The 23,034-nt window shown below is 38.7% G+C and overlaps 1 protein-coding gene and 1 long non-coding RNA gene across 4 annotated transcripts in view; one reads left to right on the top strand and one right to left on the bottom strand.

The window, feature by feature from the left end:
• The window catches only part of babo (TGF-beta receptor type-1 babo), a 103,946-nt gene that overhangs the window by 23,402 nt on the left and 57,510 nt on the right, over nt 1-23,034 (top strand). The window lies entirely within an intron of this gene.
• LOC137244766 (uncharacterized) lies at nt 20,587-21,692 on the bottom strand. The gene is made up of 2 exons (XR_010951189.1): nt 21,274-21,692; nt 20,587-21,208 (listed from the first exon to the last, which is right to left on the bottom strand). It is a non-coding gene; the product is annotated as an uncharacterized lncRNA (long non-coding RNA).

The following is a 23,034-nucleotide window of genomic DNA, read 5'->3' as shown; positions in this document are numbered from 1 at the left end:
ATAAAAAATATTAATTATTACAATACCTGATTGACGTATGTTTGATTCCCTTGGAGTGTTGTCATAATATTTTTTCATTACAGCAAGAACATTTTTGTGACACTGTGTATGATACCCATCTTTGATGTTAACATTTAATGGCAAAACAACGTCTTTGTATTTTAATTTATATAATTGGCGAATTATCAATATATCATAACATTTTTTAGGCTATTTTCATTAAAAAGGATAACTTTATCTTTGCTTTTGCCACAAATCACCCAAACTAATTTTTCGCTATTCATTTCGATGTTTGTAAATAATATTTATTTAAAAAAAATTTTAAACATACCATCATACAATTTTTCTCCACAATTTCAACTACCAACTGCATTGGAACTTCAAATCACGAGCTCTCGCCAGAGCCAACATTATTCGACGCAGAGAGCTGCCGATATACGATTTCACTCACACTCACAAGCAGGCATAACGAACACCTGGCAGGTAGAAAGTCCCATATAAACACTCTTTCTGACAATATTTTTTAAAAATTATTAATAATATTTGTGTTAGCAGGAATTTATTAATGTAGAAAGAATACTAAACACACAAACTCGTTTTCAATGCACGTATAATTTCGACTGTAAAAAATTATTACAATATTTTAATTCATTGACAGAAATTCCAAAGCCAATACAACTAAGTTAAATATTCTATGTTGTTAACAAGTGATAAATAAGCAAAGTAGTTTTATAACAATTTGATTAAAACTTCAACGTGCCTTAAAAACATTTTTTCAATAACAAAAAAAATTATTTTGCAATCACCTGGTAAAGTATTAGACCCCACCAAATAATCTGGCTTATTTCTTTTTATATTTTTCAAATATTAAATTTTAACATATTTAATTTTCAAAGTGCATATTAAATTTAAACATATCTAATTTTGAATGTGTCTCAAAAACATTTTTTCAATTAAAAAAAAATTATTTTGCAATGACCTGGCAAAGTTTTAGACCCAACCTAATAATCTGGCTTATTTCTTTTTATATTTTTCAGATATTAAATTTTAACATATTTAATTTTCAAAGTGCCTCAAGAATTTTTTTTCCAATTAAAAAAAGAAAATTATTTTGCAATGACCTGGCAAAGTTGTAGGCCCAACCTAATAATCTGGCTTATTTCTTTTTATATTTTTCAAATATTAAATTTTAACAAATCTAATTTTCAAAGTGTCTCAAAAACATTTTTTCAATTAAAAAAAATTGTTTTTGTTTTTATCGGCCTATTGATAAATGATTCAAGGTTCGATTCGAGCTCAAGGCCGGAACAAAATTTTTTTATTTTTTTTTTATTTTCGTGGACCACGCCTGATTACCCTGGGTGCCACATCCCCCCGCAACATTTGGTCCTTAGAGCCGAGAAAACCCAGACTTCGGAAGACAGCACCTTTTTTTAAAATTCTTTTTGCCAATTACACATTTGGATAAAGTGGAAAAAATTAAGGAGGTTTTTATAAATATAAACACCATCAAAAACCAGCGAGGGAACAAGTACAGCATTTTGCAACTCATTATCACATACAGTCCATTACAACACAAAATCATGATTCGATATCACATCATCATACAACATCACATACAGTCCACATTCTTTCAACATCACATCATCATCGCTTAACATCAAACAACACAGCGCAGCCCATTAAACCCAATGATTCACTTAAAAAACTCAAGGTATGTGGTAAAAAGTTGCTTGGAAATGCACAAATTCTTTTTGTTATATACGTGATTACGTTAACAAGTGCACTCCTTGATAGGAACGAAAAGCAAAGTGAGTGAAAGTTATAATAAATTTCGCGTTTTATTAAGCACACACAACGCCTTTTGACTATCTGATAATGCCCCCCACCAGTGGTAAGGGTTATCCGACACAGCTCAAGGCAGACAGGCAGTGAATATTTTTTTTTTTTGGGTCACACTCATCACTGCACTGAGGACACTCCTCTTCGTCACATACACGTGGCAGAATCTTGCGACAGTAACAATACTTTCACTTGGTTGATAGCCTTAGCCTATCTGTCACGGAATTCACTTCATTAATTAGCTTTTCTAAATTAGGCAAAAAGCCGGAGAATTAGGGTGGCTAGTGGCTCACTATATCGGTGGCCAACTCATAAATTATACACTCGATCACAAACATATTTTATACAATGTCGCTTGTATTGTTTTTACACTTTTTTATAATCACTTCACATTGTTTGTTTTTTTTTTGTATACACATTAAATCCTCGTCAGGATTTCTATCTGTGTTTCATATCACTGTTGACACATTAAATCCACAGATCTGTTTCCAATTTTTTGCTTTAACACGTCGTCTACCTCCACTCTCGACACCCTTAAATAAAGAAAATATTCAGATTAATTAAAGCAATGCAGATTGGCGAATTCCATAGTAGAGTTTGAAGAAGATTTCAACTCCATCCCGGCGAATCCCGGAATAAGCACACCCTTGCACTATTACGGGAGGAGCTAAGGGCATTATGGAAGAAAACCAAGTTTGCATATGAAAATCTTCTCAGCAATACTCCAAAGAGGACCTTAGTGCGCTTATGAAAAAGAATAAAAGCTGCTTCGCATGCTACCTGCAATGTATGTCTGCTGAGGTCGAAACTATCACCCAGCCAGGAAAAGATGAAGCAAAAGATGAAGATTCTTCGCGCCGTGGATATAAAATGCGGCTTCCGCCTTGCGATACCGATATATTTAAAGATAATGCACACACAATTTTACATGTCATTTGGAATCAAAAACAAATATCAAATGTGCTTTCAATATTTGTTATAAAAAATTCATTTGTAAAATTCCATCGACTATGCCTTTAAATTTTTCTAATTTTTCTCTGGATGTAAGACTTAACATAGAAAAAGAGGAAAGGCTTGAAATTTTCAAGTGGGCCGCTAAATCATATGTATATTATCACGACTTCCATCATTTCTATTAGAAAAAACACTCTCGCCTCTTCGGAGCTGATAAAATGTAAGGTAAAGCGACTCCTAAAATACGTCCAGACCATGCTTCCATAATTCTTGAAGACTCTGAAGATGGCAATTGCATAATAATTTTGGATCAAAGAGCACACTCTTGCGCATGTGCCTTATTTCATATTGAACAGACTTGAGCTGTGTGCTAAATTTTTTTTTCCATATTGTACAAGCTCGTGTGTATGAGGATTAAGATCAGTGAGCATTTACTTCCCACACGTTGGTGTGTTGTGCATGTGTGTACAAATACGAACCCTGATTTACAAATAGTAATAGCAATTACTATTGAACAAATTTTTGCTGTGAGCTTTAAATGTAAAATTTTACTGGTGAAATTTTTACAGTAAAGTTTTACTCACAGAAAAAATTTGTTGTAGGGTTAGGTGCTTTGACGGAGTTAAATTATTTGTAAACACTTATTCGGTAAACATCTAAATTATATTTTATTTTCAGTAAAAATCATAACCCAATGCAGTATGGCCATGCATGATCCCAATCGCTACAACTCGTGAACTGCAACAAAGTATAGCTTGTTTTGTTCATTGAACTGTACTGTTTCTACTACTACGGTTTGCTCCTAAAAAATGCATTCACTACTACTCTTAGTAATTTTTATACTCAGCGTGCTTTGCACACAGAGTATATTAACTTTGATTGGATAACGGTTGGTTGTACAGGTATAAAGGAATCTATATAGATATAGACTTCCATATATCAAAATCATCAATATCGAAAAAAAGTTTGAATGAGCCATGTCCGTCCGTCCGTCCGTTAACACGATAACTTGAGTAAATTTTGAGGTATATTGTTGAAATTTGGTATGTAGGTTCCTGGGCACTCATCTCAGATCGCTATTTAAAATAAACGAAAATTTCGAAAAACCGAAAAATGCGATAATTCATTACCAAAGACGGATAAAGCAATGAAACTTGGTAGGTGGGTTGATCTTATGACGCAGAATAGAAAATTAGTAAAATTTTGGACAATGAGCCTGGCACCGCCCACTTTTAAAAGAAGGTAATTTAAAAGTTTTACAAACTGTAATTTGGCAGTCGTTGAAGATATCATGATGAAATTTGGCGGGAACGTTACTACTATTACTATATATGTGCTAAACAAAAATTGGCAAAATCGGATGAAGAACACGCCCACTTATGAAAAAATGGCATAATTCTATACCAAATATCAAAAAAGGGATGAAACATTGTAATTAGATTGGTTTATTGACGCAAATATAACTTTAGAAAAAACTTTGTAAAATGGGTGTGACACCTTCCATATTAAGTAGAAGAAAATGAAAAAGCTCTGCAGGGCGAAATCAAAAGCCCTTGGAATGTTGGCAGGAATACTGTTCGTGTTATTACATATATAAATAAATTAGCGGTACCCGACAGATGATGTTCTGGGTCACCCTGGTCCACATTTTGGTCGATATCTCGAAAACGCCTTCACATATACAACTAAGGGCCACTCCCTTTTAAAACCCTCATTACCACCTTTCATTTGATACCCATATTGTACAAACACATTCTAGAGTCACCCCTGGTCCACCTTTATGGCAATATCTGGAAAAGGCGTCCACCTATAGAACTAAGGCCCAATCCCTTTTAAAATACTAACACCTTTAATTTGATACCCACATCGTACAAACACATTCTAGAGTCCCCTGGTCCACCTTTATGGCGATATCCCGAAATGGCGTCAACATATACGACTATGGCTACTCGCTTTTAAAATACTCTTTAATACCTTCCATTTGATACCCATGCCATACAAACACATTCCAGGGTTACCCTAGGTTCATTTTCCTTCATGATGATTTTCCCTTATTTTGTCTCCAAAGCTGAGTATGTAATGTTCGGTTACACCCGAACTTAGCCTTCCTTACTTGTTTTTATTTACATACATACATACACACTCGACAAGTGCTTACGAGCTTAGCATTGAATATGACGTTCAAGTCGAACGATAACAATAAAGCAAGTCCCAGTTCCCCCTGGCCTAATCTCGCTTATCGCGCAAACTATGGGGCGTGTAGTTAATTCGCTGAGAAGTTGACAAAACAAATAAACAACTGCTTCAAATGGCTATTCTAATATTCTAGCTGCATAAATTTTTGTTGTAATCAGAGAGATTAAAAGTTATATGTGTAATAAGTCATATCAAAAGAAAATATTTTTTCTTTGTCTAAAAGTAGATAATGCTCTGTTTTTCACAAATAATTCTAAATTTATTTGCCATGTAAGCCATAAAATATCTTTAATCGATAACAATATCTCTTATTAACTAGAACTACGTACATAAGAAAAATATAAAGGCTACAGGCTAAGAGCCACACAAATAATAAAGAGGGTATTGGAGAAATTTAACACTTTGCTATGCACATCTGAGTGTAATGTAAATAGTTAAAATAAGTAAAGGTGTCAAAGTTCGGGTGTAACCGAACATTATATACTCAGCGTGAGCTTCAATTGTACATTTCATTTCAGATAAATTACTTTTCTACATAACACATGGCACCGCCCGCTTAAAAAAAAATGTCTCCCCATTTCCTCTTACAATAAAACTTGATAAGTGAAATATCATTGATTCAAAACTATTTTTTGCTAAGTTGTAGCTTATTATTCTAGTCTACGACGACAACAAGTTTAAAAGTTGTTTTATATTTAAGTAGCCGTGGTCTTTAACCGATCCCGTCCATTTACTAGAAATATTTTCTGCTATAAGGAAAATATGTGTACACAATTTCATTACGATATGTTAAGTTTTCTTCGAGTTATGGCTCCCGAAACATAAAAAATTGCTTAGTCATAAAAGGGGCGGTGTCACAACCATTTTCAAAAATTTTAGTGTTTTCCAATTTAATGTTATAATTCAATTTAAAAAGTAAAATTCTATTGATTCAAAGCTCTTTTTCGCTACGTTGTAGCTTATTATTTTCGTCTACGACCATTTTAAATATCTTTTATATAAAAGTGGGCGTGGTCTTTAACCCATCTCGTCCATTTTTTCTAGAGATATTCCTGCTATAGGGAAAATTTGTGTACGATCCGTTAATTTTTCTTCGAGTTATGGCTCCCGAAACATAGAAAATTGTTTGGTCATAAAAGGAGCGGTGCCACACCCATTTTCAAAAATTTTAGGGTTTTCCAATTTAATGTTATATTTCAATTTAAAAAGTAAAATTCTATTGATTCAAAGCTCATTTTCGCTAAGATGTAGCTTATTATTTTCGTCTACGACCATTTTAAATATCTTTTATATAAAAGTGGGCGTGGTCTTTAACCGATCTCGTCCATTTTTTCTAGAGATTTCCTGCTATAGGAAAAATTTGTGTATGATCCGTTAAATTTTCTTCGAGTTATGGCTCCCGAAACATAGAAAATTGCTTAGTCATAAAAGGAGCGGTGCCACACCCATTTTCAAAAATTTTAGGGTTTTCCAATTTAATGTTATAATTCAATTTAAAATGTAAAACTCTATTGATATAAAGCTCTTTTTCGCTAAGGTGTAGCTTATTATTTTCGTCTACGACCATTTTAAATATCTTTTATATAAAAGTGGGCGTGGTCTTTAACCCATCTCGTCCATTTTTTCTAGAGTTATTCCTGCTATAGGGAAAATTTGTGTATGATCCGTTAAATTTTCTTCGAGTTATGGCTCCCGAAACATAGAAAATTGCTTAGTCATAAAAGGAGCGGTGCCACACCCATTTTCAAAAATTTTAGGGTTTTCCAATTTAATGTTATAATTCAATTTAAAATGTAAAACTCTATTGATATAAAGCTCTTTTTCGCTAAGGTGTAGCTTATTATTTTCGTCTACGACCATTTTAAATATCTTTTATATAAAAGTGGGCGTGGTGTTTAACCCATCTCGTCCATTTTTTCTAGAGATATTTCCTGCTATAGGGAAAATTTGTGTACGATCCGTTAATTTTTCTTCCAGTTATGGCTCCCGAAACATAGCAAATTGCTTAGTCATAAAAGGGGCGGTGCCACGCCCATTTTTTTAAATTTGAAGGGTTTCCTATTTATTGTTATAAATCCACTTGGGAGATGAAATGCCATTGATATAAAGCTCTTTTTTGCAAAGATATAGCTTATTTTATTCGTCCACGACCCTTTTTAAAATCTTTTATATAAAAGTGGGCGTGGTCATTAACCGATTTCGTTAATTTTTCTTCAAATCATTAAAAAAAGATTAAAAAAAACTGAAAAAAAAAAACATTGTTAACTTGGCACAACCAATTATCCTTTTTTCGAACTATCAAAAAAGACTGAGAGAGCTGCTACTTCAAAACTTGCAATTTATAGTTATCATAATTAAATTTAACTTTTTCTCCCTTTCAACCCACCTTTATAGCATGTAGCTCCTTACGTCAGTCCATGTGCCTGTTGACTTTTTGGTTAGCCAAGTTTTTTTATTTCTTAATTTTTTTGTATCAACACAATCAAACACACACACTTTGCTTATTCACGTCAATTCCACCTGGACTTGTTTGGTTTCCTTTGGGCAAGTTTATTACAATTTGTTTGGAATTTTTTTGTAATTCCATTTGTTTTGTTTCATTTTTCTTGCGGGAGAATTCCATGGTTGGTATGGGACAAATCATATAAAATATTGAATTAAAACTGTATAGTAGATTTCAAATCAATATATACAAATATAAATGCTTTTGAATATTATTGTATTTTTGTATGTGAAAAGTGCAAAATAAGAACGAGGCTATTACGTAAAATTTTGAGTAAGCTTAATAATAAATATTCAGAACTAAAACAAAAGGGAACCAAGTTCTTATTTTTTTTCTTAATTTTTTTCGTTATACATATTTTTTAAAGTTTTTGTTCGGCCGGGGTGCGTATGATCCTTGAGATAGCTGGGCGCACCGGGGTCGATCTCAATGGGAAATTTGCGCTTGGAATAAAAATAAGAGAAGACGAGAATTTCTCGTTATAATATGGATGGTTTATTGGATAAAGATAAATATTATACAATTTAACAATATTACCTTGTGAATAGTTGTATGAAACGGCGGAGATCGGTGGCGGCAGGTGCGTGCAGGTTGGCTGTTAGAATCCAAGAGGCCGGTTGCATCGCCGGCGAAAACCGTTGGCCCGAAAAAATCCTCCGTTTGGAGGGAAAGTCACCCATACATAAACGCCGACATGCATGTGCATGAGTGCTGACAAAAACACACATACACATGCATAAACATGCATGCACAAGGGTGTGGCGGTGATGGTGTGGGTGGCTATAAGTTACAAGCGAGTATCGAATTGTAGCGTTGCATTAGGGGGGTCGCAATCAGATGCGGAAAAGTTAGGCATCCTGCATAAACATGCCGCCCCCTTGCGATACGCAACACCGTTTTCCACCAACGATCTCCGACCGCTGAAAAAGAACGAGAAAAAGAAATACCTTACAAACTAACTTAATCTAGATGAGGAGTTCGCCAGCGTCGCGGATGGGCGGGAATCCTCAGCATGCCACCTAATCTAGGATGAAATGAACATTTATGAAAAAGTATACGTGAATATTTCTTGCCATAATTTTTAAATATATTAACTCCATAAGGTAGGATAAGTGAAAGGTCGATAGGTCTGAACGAAGAGGCCAAAGTCTCCCTTCCAGACTGGCAAAATGTTGTCTCCTTTTGTTGGACGGAGAGGCCGAGGTCTCCGTTCCAAACGCGCAGTTTTTTTTTTGGTTGGTTTTCCTGGGGCTGGACGTAGAGGCCGTGGTCTCCGTTCCAGCGTCTGACGTATCGGATCGCTCTCCGGGCGACTGCCTTTCTTTTGTACGTCGGGATGTGGCAGCTTATGGATGTGCCCGGTGCGAGTGGCCGTGAGGTTGGTTGGGTGAGGCTCGTTCTCGCTACCGTGCATATATATTATAAATTATGTATTATATTATTAATTAGTGCTGGCGGAATGGACGTGATTTCGAGCAGCTCATGCATATTTAACAAAACTAGTAGGATTGCGGTGGTTGGAACGGACGTGATTCCAAGCCTCCCGCGCAAAATTACTTGTTTTGGTGATAAGCGTGGGAGGTTGAAACAGACGTGATTCCAAGCCACCCACCCAAATCATTGAGTATTTAAGTTAGTCAGTAGATATTTCATTATTGCGTGCGAAAAAGAGTGTTATTTTATTAACAAACTTGCAACGAATTTACTTGCAATCCCGCTTATTTCAAATCTTCTACTAAGGTTCGAATCACTAAACTGTTGAATAAATAACTCCAATATTGAATAAAGGAAAAATGGCCTTTATTAAAGTACTTCACAATAAATAATACTGCTATTGCTTGTCAGATGGCGTCTTAATCAAAACTGACTCTAGCGCCTCTATCTGTTGCTGGCTTTTATACTCTTTGATTTCCTCGTTCGCATCTTCTAGGCGCTTCCATTTCCAGAATCTACTAGTTGGCCATCAGCTATCAAATTTCTCAGCTGTAACTACAATTGCACGATTTTATAGCTTCTCTCATTGCGTACTTTCGGGAGTATCTCAGATATATGCAGGTGGTTGTGCGTTGCTTCTCAGCTGCGTGTACCTATGTACATATGTGTAGACATAATGATTGATTCGTTTATGTAGATACATTAGTGTTGCTAATATTCTTAACAGTATGTTAAAATAAATAAATAAAGCGAGTTTAAGCGGAGCGTAGAGGCCAACGAAATTATGCATTTAATTGTGTGCGACAGCTCATGAATAGAGAAAATCATAATTAAATTCGAAGCTCAACCATCTGCATGTGCTGCTATGAAGTGGTTGAAAAAAATATCTGAAAATGTCTAGATGGTCCAACAGGCATATTAAAACAAATTTGACCAAGCACAAGTGGGCTGTTTACCTTCCCTTGACATGAATTTTCAGACTTGCAAAGCTTTTCACGACGGGTTCTATCTGCATGTACCATTAGGCAAAATGTTACATGCAACCCTGTCGCATGGTTTTTGTCAGCTGATAGCTGGTGTGGTGAGTTTGTGGCGTGCAAATCTATGTATATGTGTTTGCTTGTCCTTGAAAAAAACTAGGTCACTGGGGCAGTAGTACAACTAGGCCAGTAGAAAAAGTTGACTTTTTCTAATTCCGGGACTTATTCCTTTCGGGACTCGGACGCTTGAGGCATGAATGTTTGTGGTGTTTGTTGTTAACGAACAACAAGTCCTCGCCTTCACTTCTTTTGTTCGGGTGAACATTTTCCGCCTATATTATAAAATAATGTTTAGTATTGCACTTAGGTTGGTATTGATTGAGCGCGAGGAGAATATAAATGTGAAAGCGATTCGGAGGCAATTAAGGGACAGTTCTAACCCTTTGGAGCTAAATGATTCACTGTAAGCTAAATATTACTATTTTCAGCACTTTTGAATAACAAGTTAATTTTTTTTCAATTAGCTTTCGCCAATATTACAGACAAAACAAGCCGGTATTCTAATATTTGCTAGATATTCTTAACAAATCCTTGCCACCATTGAAGCAAACATTTGGAGTTCCACCAATTGTAAAGTTGAGTGCATGTCTTCGTTTTTTCGCATATGGAAAAGGCGTTGGAAAGTACCATGAAGTGGGTCTTAGCCAATCTTGTTTCAGTGAGGTGCTCAACATTTTGGAACCGTTGCTTTGTCCACAATGGAAGTACATAACAAAGAGTTGCCGATAAGGCGAAATCTTTTTCGAACACGAAAAATTATTTCGCCACCCTCTGTGATAGGGTGAACAAAAACTGTGACTATTTTCGGGTGAAAATAAAACTCGCGATAAGGGAACAACGTAAGTATGAGGCCAACGTGGAACAACGTAAGTATGAGGCCATTATAACGCATTTTAGTATTTTTCCTAATGGTTCTTCTCTTTTTTTCGCTTCAGATGGAACCGATGCAATTGCTCCTAGTGAGTTTGGACGCTGGGGATGAGGAGCCCATCCAGGTGGTGGCGGATGTCCAGTACCCGGAGCGGCGGAGGCGCTCCTATGTTTGTCACGCGCCGGACGAGCTGGTGCAGCAGGCGGTGCCGGAGGGGTTGCGGCGCGTGAACCTCAGTGTCCTCCGAGCTATGCCTGTTACCGTGAAAATGTGGGGGAACACCAACGCCTGGTATGTACAATGTTACGCCAGTTACGAGGGCGTATTGTGGTTGCGGCGGTCACCTCACGGCCCGCTGACTCATGGTGCGTTCAAATGCCGTGTGTGGCCGAACTATCTCGAGCGTTGGCTGTTTAATAGCCCACTTGAACGGGCATCTGAGACTGCTTCCGTATCGGTGCTGGGATTGTCCGAAGCGGTACACCTGGTCCGTTTCACTGTCCCGGCACCGAACACGGATGCATTAGGTTATATATACATTAGGTTAAGCTTTGAGTTGTCTTTGTTTAGTTTTCATTTTTATTTGGTTTTGCTGTCACGAATTGGATTTAGTTGTTGTTTAGAATAAAGTTTGAAATAAAGTTTAATTGTTAAAAAATAATGTTGATCTACTTATTTGGAAAAACCATTGGGGGTCGAGTTAGCGAGCATGGCAACTCTTTTCGTTTCTTGTTCCAATGCCAGTATGTATGCGCAATGATGGTCGTGGTGAATTTGTCACTACGGTACGTGACGTGTAAAAAAATCCGACAGTGTTTATTCAAGATAGTATTTGAATGTTGAACAGTGGGGATGAAGAGTATCAGCAAAACTGTACTAATGCCACCAAAAGTGTATCACCACGATATTTTCCCCACCAAAAGTGTATCACCAAGATGTATTGTCTTTGAATTGCACCAAGAGTGTACGACCAAGCGTGTATATTATGTTATTGTATGGATGTGGACTGTATATAGGCGTTAGTTCTTTGTTACGGGGAGATAGGACCAAATGTTCGGCCGGGGTGTGTCTGCTCCTGAGTAGGTGGGCGCACCGGGGTCGATCTCAATGGGAATATGCGTGTGGGTAAAAGAAATAAGATAAAGACGAGAATTTCTCGTTATAATATGGATGCTTTATTGGGTAAATGTAAATCAAACAGGATAAGATATTACCTTAATAAATCGCAATGAGGAACGGCCGAGATCGCTGGTGAGATGTGTATACGTTGACTGCTAGAATCCAAGAGGCCGGTTGTATCGAAAGCGACAACCGTTGACCCGCAAAATCCTCCGTTTTGGAGGGGAAAGGCACCCACACATCAACCCCGACATGCCTATGCATGAGTGCTAACAAAAGGCACCCATATACTTGCATGCACATGCATATGGCGGTGATGGTGTGGGTAGTTATAAATTAAATCGAGTATCGAAATGCATTAGGGGGGTCGCAAAGAGATGCGGAAAAGTTAGGCATCCTGCCTAAACAGTTTTTTTTTTTAATTTTTTGATTATTCCGAGCACTTTACTTAAATTTTCTTTGACATTTTTTTTTAGCTTTCTAAATTTTTTTTTTATAATTGTTTTGGAAATTTTTTCTCTGAACTTTTTTTTTATTTTTTATACTTTTTTAACTAGCTTTGTTTTTACAGTTTTTCCTATGATTTTGTGCTTTTTTGTGCCCGCCAACTGTTTTCCAATTTTTTAAACGTATTTTTTATTTTATTATACTTATTTTTATGTTAGTTTTCTTAGAATTATTTTTGTTAAAGTGATTGACATTTTTTTGTAACATTCTTTGTTTAATTTAATTTCCATGAATGTTTTTACTTTATTTTAATTTGTTTCCTTTTATTTTTTTTTACATTTTTTTTAATTATTAGTCAGAAGAAATATGTCATCACAATATTAATCACCAAAACTTATTGCTAAAGCCTCGAGCTTACAACTGTTTTTAACACTTTTTTCATATTTTTTGGTAATTTTTATTTTTTTATCTATTTATTTTTTTTTGGTTTAGAATTTGCTTTAGTTGGTTTAATTTTTTATTCTGTTTTTATTTATTATTTTCTTTTCAGCTTTTTTATACTGTTTTTATTTATTCTATTCGTTTGTTATTTCTTGTATTTTTATATACATATCGTTAGCTTAATGCGAAAATGTGCTAAGTCACTTTTTTGAAAAATTGTATTTTAATGCAGTTTTAAAACTGAATTCAAAATACATCGATCACAAAAAAAATATTTTTATTTTTCATTTTTACGTGCTGTGGGCAATGATGTATAAATGTGCTAAGTCGTCAGCTGTTAAAAAAAATGTGCTAAGTCAACCTGTCAATAATATCAATCTGAATTACCAGTAATTTCTTTGTAGGCGCATTTTATTTATTTATTTAATTCATTCAGTCTAAAAGTACATGCTTTGTTGTTGTTGTTGTATTAACGACAAAGACACTCCCCGAAGGCTTTGGGGAGTGTTACCGATGTTGATGGCCCTTTGCCGCATATAGATCCGGTACGTTCCGGTAACAAAGCACTATTAAGGTACTAGCCCGACCACCTCGGGAACGATTTACATGACCACATTAAACCTTCTAGGCCATCCCACCCTCCCCACCCATAGTTGCGTGAGGAACTTGGGGTCGCCAGAGCCTCGGCTGTCAATGAAACAGGATGCGCCACGGGTAGGTGAGGTTGACAATTGTGTTGGAAAAGCTGTATATTGCGCTGGAAAACCCCTTAAAATTGGATTCACCTAATTGAGACATGCCTTTGGTGTTGATAAATGCTTTGCGCTGACCACAATCTACTTCAAATCTTACATGTCGATAACTACATGCTTTCTTACAGACTAGTGAAAAATAGAAAGCAATTCAAGCTTAAACTTATATAGGTTAGGTTAGGTTGAACTGGTCGGTCCATAAGGACCTCACGTAGACTGAATAAGTCCGTAGTGCTACCAGAAGTTTGTTTTAACGTCCAAACAGAAAAACACTATCAAAACCCGGGACCTATGTTATAAAATAACTCCGTCCTCTTGCAAATACTAAAAGCTTCCTAGGATTTAAGCCACTTGCTGCTTCTAGATCTGACAGCTGTATCACTCCTAATAGCTGGAGTCTTAGCCTGGCAAGCGCAGGACAAGAGCACAGAACGTGCTCGATCGTTTCCTCCTCTAATCCGCACTTCCTACATATGCTTTCACTGTCCAAGCCTAATTTAAAGGCATGTGACGCCAGAAGGCAGTGTCCAGTCAAAATAGCCGTCATGAGTCTACAGTCCTCTCTTTTTAATGATAGAAGCAACTTTGTTAGTCTAAGGTTGTAAGACCTGCACATAATCTTCGACACTTTACAGCCCCGCGCTTGAACCCACGCCTTTCCTGCTTGGGCGATCATGTGCACCTCCCGCCTTCGCTTAATTTCGCCCAGTCTAATTGGGACGTCTACGGAGCAAGCTTCAAGGGATGCGCCCTTTTTAGCTAATTCATCCGCTTTTTTATTGCCATCTATTCCCATATGCCCTGGGACCTAATATAGATGTATGCTTCTCCCTGTCCCGATTCTCTCCAGGGACTGCTTACACTCTAATACGCATTTAGATGCTGTGGGGTGCGAGATTATTGCCTTAATTGCTGCTTGACTGTCAACATAAAAGTTAACACGATTGCAGCTTGGGCTATTTTCTTCCAGGGTTTCTACTGCTTTGGTTACGGCTACTATTTCCGCTTGGAAAACGCTACAGTAATCCGGCAGCCTGTAGGATCTGCTTATTTCCGGATCAGCACAGTATACCGCAGACCCTACTCCTTCCACTACTTTGGAACCATCTGTGTACATATGTATCGCCTCGTCCGCCATTTGAGCACCCTTGCGCCAACCGTCCAACCGTGGCCTTAAGATCGCCCTCGAAGCGCAGATAGGGAATCAGGTAGTCTGTTCGTCTTGTGATTGATGACGCCATACTACTATGGCCGTATGGTCGGCGCTCAAGCTGCCCGAGGCACCGAGCCTGGTTGCAGTTGTTAACACTATGTTCTTTGCTACCAGGTCTACAGGTGGAATGTGCAGAATGGCATACAGTGCAGCTGTCGGGGTTGTTTTCAGGGCTCCCGTAATGCAAATTTTTTGAGGTAGGTTGCTTTTTGTGTGGCTTTCCACCAAACAAGAACTCCATAGTATAGGATAGGGTTTACTATCGCTGTTAAAACCCAATGAGAAAGAGAGGGCGATAAGCCCCACGTACACCCCATCATTCTTTTACATGCATAAAGTGCCGTTGAAGCCTTCTTCACCCTCTCCTCCACGTTGAGCTTCCATGATAGCATACTGTCTAGGATGATTCCTAGATACTTTGGGCAAGGTTTGTCCTGTAGGGTCACTCCTCCTAACTTAGGCCTGATCCAATTTGGGACCTTGTACCTCTTTGTAAACAAGACCATATCCGCCTTATCCGCGTTGACTTTCAACCCGATATTTGATGCCTAGGTATGAATATCCCGAAGCGCCCGGTCCATCAAAGAGCTAATCGTTGGAAGGCACTTTCCACTTATGACAATTGCAACGCCATCCGCGTTTGCCGTAAGTTTTACGGGTCCCTCATCAATTTTTTCATCAAATCGCCTGAGTAGTTGGTTGATGACCAGCGTCCAAGCAGAGGTTATAGCACCCCTCCCTGCTGCGTTCCCTTGTCCACTGATTTCGTGGCCTCGTACAATCCCCATTGTGATGTAATCTTCCTGCAATTTAATATGCAGCCGATCCATCTCGTTAAGGCTGGATGTACTTTAATGTAATTAAGACCATCATTAATCGCCCATTTAGAAACATTATTGAAAGCCCCGGCAATGTCTAAGAAGACTCCTAGAGCATTTTTCTTATATTCCAGGGCTTTCTCTACGCTTATTACCACCCTCTGCAATGCGGTGTCTACCGACTTGCCTTTGGTGTACGCATGTTGTGTTGTGGAGAGCAGATTTTCATCCTTGGACTTTATGTACACATCTATCAGCCTCTCAAAGGTTTTGAGCAGAAATGATGTTAAGCTAATGGGCCTATAATATTTGGGAGACACGTCACCAATCTTCCCCGCCTTTGGTAGGAAAACTACACGAGCAGTTCTCCAAGAGTGCGGTACATGATTCAGTCTTATGCACCCATCGAATATTATTTTAAGCCATTGCACGACCGCCCTACTTGTAGCATGGGCGGGAATATACCATCTGGGCCCGGCGATTTAAACTTAGAAAATGTCTTCACTGCCCACTCGATCTTGGTATCGGTCACCAAGCTCGGCACTACCCGCTCCGTGATCGAAGTGTGAGCGCTGTCTGCTGGCTCTTCTAAACCATCTCCCGATGGGAAATCTGTATCGAGAAGCACCTCAAGGGATTCCTCACTATTACGTGACCATTCCCCGTTCTCTTTCTTTATTAGTCCCTGGACTATATTTCCCCTTGCCAGAACTTTTCGAACCGTACTGTTCCGCTGGAGCACTCTATGTCCGTACATAAACTTTTCCATGAGATTCTCTTCGCCCTGGAAATTTCACGCTTGTAGATCCTCAGTAGATCCCTGTACTCGTCCCGACACGCTTCGATTTCCGCGGTCTTTGCTAGCTTAAACATTTCTTTTACCTGTCTTCTTAGAACACTCAGCTCATTGCTCCACCATGGCGGCTTTGCTTTTCCCCTGAATCTTCTTAAAGGGCAAGCTTTGTTATACGCAGTCATAAGCGTCCTTGTTAGGAATTCATTAGACTCCTCCAGTTCTTCCAAATTGGCAACCTCTTTGGGTTATCCCAGTTTCGTTTCTTCCTGTTTCTGGAATTTAGTTTGTTGATCTAGGGTTTATAAAGGTTCCTCCCTTTTGTACCCTCTTTAGGGGGATGCTCAAGCTGATATACGCATGGTCGCAGAAGGATGGTCTATCAAGAACCATCCAATCATACCTTGATATATCACGTTCGGAGCTCAGTGCAATATCCAAAACATTGCTGGATGTTGGACCAATGTATGTAGGGACATTTCCCCTGTTGGCTATCTGCAAATTGGTTTGCAGGATGTAACAAAATAGAGATTCGCCTCTCTCGTTCGTATCTGCTCCTACCCACGCATTGTAGTGCGCATTTGCATCCGCGCCTATGACCAACCGCCCTTTGCGCCCTTGGTCCTGTAGTAGCCTCTTGCACTCCATGGTGGCACCTCCGCAGCATGGGCCATGTAGCAGGATGCCAGGATAAGTGCCTGATTATTCCTTTGCTCAACGGCCACCACCACGAGGTTCTCAGTAGTGTAATTAGGCAGCATATATGAATGCAACTGTTTCCTTACCATGACTACAGCTCGCATCCGCCTTCCGTTTGCGCATAGTAAACGCCAAATCCGCGCAGTTAAGTCCAGAAACCTTTCCTCCCGATGAGAGCCACGGCTCCTGGATCAGCGCCACGTCAAACGAACCCTCCTCAAGGGTTAGGAGGAGTTCGCTCGACGCCACTTTACTGTGTTGGAGGTTTATCTGTAGGACTCGCAGCACCATTGGGCTGTTTGTCCCCCTCCAGCACCTTCGTCGTGACGTCGTCGTCCTCCCCTTGCCCTTTTGGTTTAGAGTGTTTGAAGCCCCCTTCGGCCTCTTGTAACTGTTGTGCTGGGTGTTCCTCTGTGCGACTCACAGCACCATCTGGCTGTTGGTCCTCTTCTAACACCTCCGTGGTGCCGTCGGCTACCTCCACCTGTCTTTTTCCCCTAGGCTTTTGAGGTCCTTTTCGACTTCGCCCACTTCCAGCGTGTTAGGATTTTTATCCTCGGGACTTCTTTTCCTGAGTCGCATATAAATTTTGCCTGTACCAAGGGACATTTTTCCAAGCTGCGTGTACAATATATCCTCCGCCTGCTTGTTTATTTGGAAGATGTAGAACTGACCCTCCTCCGTAGGCCGAGATACAGTAAGTACCTTCCAATCCTGTGTCTGTATGTTCGATTCTGATTCTGCAGAAGTCGCAGTGTATCCTCCGACTTCATCACGCATGGTATCCATACCTTAACTTTTGATACCGTGGGGATTTGCGCTTTATACACCACCTCAAACCGCGCGATCGTGCCTTGCCTTTGGAGGTTTGGAACCACTTCCTCCAGCCACCGCAAGCTCGCGATGTTGTCGCACGCTATAATCACACCATTATACCATCCCCCGAATCAAAGGTTGGAAGGGGCTTACTTGGTTGTTCCCGCATCATCTTAAGCATTAAGCTAATAAGTTCCCTTTCTACAGATCTCCACCTTTCAGTAGTAATCTGTCCGAAAGGACTGCTACGATCAACCAGCGCCACAGTTAGTGACTGCTTTGCCACATCACTCATCTTCTCGGGAAAGACGGAGCCTTAGTGTTAACTCCCTTTGGCCCTCGGAGAAGGCCGGATTCTTAGCTTTAATTCCCTTCAGCATCCGAGAAAGCCGGAGTCTTAGCGTTATCTCCCTTTGGCTTATCTCCTACTTCCGTAGTTGGAACTTCCCCTTTCGAGGTAGTTGCTACCTCGCTATTGGGGCCCATCTGTCTTACAGCTTTGGGCCTACTTGTCTTGTCTATGCGACTGCCCTGCCTCGCGGCTCTGGGTCTGGGTCCTTTCTGCCTCTTGAAAGCAGGCTTGTCGCCTTCCGCCGAACGTTGCCTCTTCGTTCTGCCATTCGACGCTTTCTCCTCCTCATACCGGTTGCAGAACCGAGGGTTTCTAGCAGCAAACCTTTTGTACTGCCTTCGACCTACATCTACCGCCTCATGGGCCCATTCCAAGCGCTAGATCTCCACTTCTGTTGGGTCGAACACTGCTCCCAGGCGTTGGACAATTCTTAGTGCTGCACGGTACTGCGAGAGAGCTCTTTTACTTCCTCTGCTGCGTACCCTTCTCCACTCTTCTACTCCGTTTTCATTTGTGTGCTTTTCCAACACGGAGTTCAATGAATCAGCACTACTCTCGCTCCCTGAGTCCGACGCATCGCTTAATGCGTATTTGTCGTCCTTGGCCTGCGACTCAGTCCTCTTATCATCCTCCTTATTACAATTTGGTAATAAGTCGTTCATTTTGGTCATACGACCACCAGCCCGACAAGGCGGGCTCAGCGGTCCAGTATTATATACGGGGAAAGAACTGTCAGCCACAGCAGCGCCCCTTACTGTGGTAAGGCCATCAATACTTCCCGAGATGGCCCGGTATCGGGAAGGCTCCGTTCGAATACAGCCGAATTTATCTCCTGGCTGCAAATCGTCCAATAGGCACGGTCTGCTTAACACCCCCTAGGCAGTTCTTGGTCACCGACATACCGCCGCCCTCCTATGAGGCGAAACGGCGTAGAAGCCAGTCCTAAACAGCCCCGCCTCATAGTCGGGCGCTATGGAGATCGGCTAAGCCCTCACACCAACGACAAGGTGCATACCCTAGTGAGGGTAAACTTATATAAGCTGTTATTAAAATTAATAACACTACTGAATCGATTTGCTAGATGTATAGTCCTAGTTATAGGTTCATTCATAGCCTAATTCGTTTTATGAGTTATTTCGATAAATAATGTATTATGCCGAAGATCACGCAGTGGAATATATGGAATGAACAGATTAGATAAATCAGAGCAATTCGTGCTAAAGTTTATTACATTATAGGCAAGCATGAGTGAGATAAAAGTTCTTCTGTAATGCAAAGCCTGAAGACCAATCAATTTGTGCCTGCTGCTATATGATGGGAGGCCGTCTGACCAGTGAAGCATACGTAAAGCAATTTTTGTAAACATTTTTTGAACTTTCTCAAATTTATAGGAGTTAGATTCATAGAAAACATTCCATATTATTGAGCAATATTCGATACCACTTCTAACAAAGGATATATAAAATGCCTTCAACGTCATAGGGTCCTTAAAGTCACTGGTGTTACGTCTACTGAACCCAACCATTGCAACAAATTTTGAAACCATGAAGTCAATGTGACCAGAAAAAGAGAGTTTGGAGTCACAAACTACACCCAAGTCTTTACTCTCTTGACAACGATTAAGAGATTTAGCATTTGGTTTGTAGATAAAGTATGTGGCAGTTGGCTTTTTGAAATAAGACACAACACAGCATTTGTTAGAATTTAAAAATAAATTATTGTATGCGCACCATCCGGTAAAAAAGTCCATATCAGAACCGTTAGAAATAGTTTGACAAATAAATAGTATTTTTTGTGAAATATATAGTTTTAGTGTTATATTTCAATCATCAAAGGGTAGGAGTGATGGGGAAACATATTGAGTAAAAAGTGCTAAGTCAGGAGAATAAATTTGTTTTGATTGCGGAAATTGTGCTAAGTTATAAAATAGCTGCTGGGTTAGCATACATGATTTTTATTTATTTTTTTAAAAGCTTCTACACTCAAAAGAATTACAGCTAATGAGGATACCCATTTACAGTTTTGGAAAAAAAAAGGTTATTTCAAAAATTATAAATTTTTTTTCGTCTCTTGTAAAATTCGTAAAAAGTGACTTAGCACATTTTCACATTAAGCTAACGATATGTATTTTTGATCGTTCAATATTTTGTAAACAATATTTTCCTTTTTTAAATAATTAATTGTTACTTTGATGTCAAAAATACATATATATTTTAACGATTTTTATGCAATCCCTCTTATTTGCAACCTTCTACTAACGTTTGAATCACTAAACTGTGAATAAATAACTCCACTATTCAATAATGCAAAATGGCCTTTATTAAAGTACTTCACAATAACACTTATACTTCGCAACTGATAGCTTGCCTTTTTTTCTGTTTGGTTTCCTCGTTGACATATTTCTAGGCACTTCTATTTCTAGAATTTACTATTTAGTTATCAGCTATAAATTTCTCAGCTATAACTACAGATGCACGATTTTATAGCTTCTCTCATAGCCCATGCGCGTGTATATGTGAGTGATACTTGCACAAATGATTGCATACTTTTGGGAGTATCTCAGATATATGCATGCGTTTGTGCGTTACTCTCCGCTGCTCGTACGTACATATGTGTAGACATGTGATTGATTCGTTTATGTAGATACAAGTGACTGCTTGCTTTATTGTTGTTGTGGCTTCATTTGCTTAGCATCGAACTAGTGATGTGAGTATCACTTAGTGTCACTAATATTCGTCACAATATAAATTGACATTTAATTTTTTATGAATAAGAGGATAAATATAATAAGAGCAACCAGTCGGCTACGAGTGGCGAGTAACTCGCTGGAAATCAAAAGATTGATGCCGAATGTTTTCTAAGAGGGACATTTTTGAATTGTCTCGTATCTATACATGCGGCGTAGGCACCTTGTGCAGCTATGATTTTTGGGAAGAGAATTAATTAATTAATTAAATACAGTCGGAAAAATAAACGCAAATACCCACGAAAATGCTATACAGGACGTTTTATGCACATCTCGCCCAAAAAAAAAAAACCAGCGACTACCTAGAAAACATCCAGCAAATGGCTGCGATAAAGAGTGAAGTCTCTTATCATAATTTATCCTCTTTCGCATTGACACAGAAAACTGGTCACGGAAACATTTAATAAATCGGTCCAAAGCTGCCATTTCCCATCGAATTATCGTGTGTTATTTTAGGGCGCACTGCCTGCTCTGTTACGTCATCTATTCAACAGCTCACTCAGATAAAGACGATAAGTCGTGTTTTACTCCAAACCAAACCTTTTCTGGCTATTTAAATAGCACATTGACGCCTTTTTCATTTACGTTGTGTTGATTTTGGTTGCTTGCCTTCCGCCTTTCTAAAGTTCTAATGAACTTTGCTTTTGCTTGTTTGACTGTTTGCGCGTTTCTATTATACTATGTATCATAAATTTGTACTCAGTAGCATACAGTCTTTTTTTTCAAACTTGTATAAAAAGAGGTACTGGTATCGTGCTTACGGCTTTAAAACCATCATGGAAGGGAGTGAATTGCTGTCGTCATTCCATTTTGTTTTTGTTCTGCTTTGTTATTTTTCCACAACTTCAGCAAGTGGAGCAGACATCTTTTGCTAAGACTTAAGTGTTGTCGACTGGGGCGGCGTCGGCGGTGATGACGACAACAGTGTTAACCCTTTTAAAACCGTCTACAAGGCTGTCTGGGTGAAAGAGCAACTTACATAGCTAACCAGAGGGAGTGTCGGGTGGGTGATATCTACCCCGAGCTGCAGTCTGGCTACATGGAAACAATACAAGTGCCAAAGCCAATATAATAAGCCTAGGATGCATAGTTTACTCCATTTCTGTGTGTGTGTGTGGATGTTTTATCGCATATGTGAACTTCTTAATTAAAGCCTCTGAATTGCTCTGCTTATCCTATATTTGGATGCATTTTACACAACGGGCCTATATTGCTTTGCTTACGCCATTTGTGTTGCATGCCAGCGTAAGTTTCCTTGTATGCATTTTAGATTCAACATTTTTACATAAAGGGTTTTCACCCAACCAAGGCACTGTTAGTATTTTTCCAGGTGAGAAGATTTGCGTAGGAATATTACTTAAGCTTGATTGTTGTTTCTGGCTGATTAGTTCTTTCTAGGTCACCGCATTGCTCGACTGTGTGAATACCTTCATTCGTATATGAATTATTTCTACGATTTACTATTCTAAAAAAGTTTAAGGTCTTTGTACGCTCAATCAAGATAACTATTTTCAAGGCGTATGCATATTACCTAATGCTTCATCGATATTCTTTCAGGTTTTAGAAATTTTAAAATCCTATCACTTAAGTGCTTTTAGGTTGACACATCCCTAAGGTATTCATCAGACTGTTGCACATAACTTGACGTACGTTGCACATAGGTAGATTTTCAAGTTTTAGGCGGCCAAAAATATTTTATTGCCTATATCTTCTTAAAACTGTTTAATAAATGAAAAATTATAATAATTTGTGTAATTAATCGGTTATATTATAAAAATAGATATTACACTTCGTAACACTAAAAAAAACCTGCGCAGTGAGGCTATTTTTCTTGTTGTACAGCAAGAAGTGTAATAACTTAGTTCTGTCCTTATCTAGGGTAAATTTTTAATTAATAAATAAAAAGAAAACACAAGAGGGGTTTCCTCGTTATAATATAATTTAATTGAAGTGTAAAGGATTTACAATGCAAAATGGTGTGTGATTAGGTTACCTGGA

Source organism: Eurosta solidaginis, chromosome 3 (genome assembly GCF_040869045.1).
Source record: "Eurosta solidaginis isolate ZX-2024a chromosome 3, ASM4086904v1, whole genome shotgun sequence".
In the NCBI taxonomy this organism is placed as follows: domain Eukaryota; kingdom Metazoa; phylum Arthropoda; class Insecta; order Diptera; family Tephritidae; genus Eurosta; species Eurosta solidaginis.
Note: the sequence above shows the minus strand (reverse complement) of the source record. Positions and strands in the feature narration are given on the sequence as shown.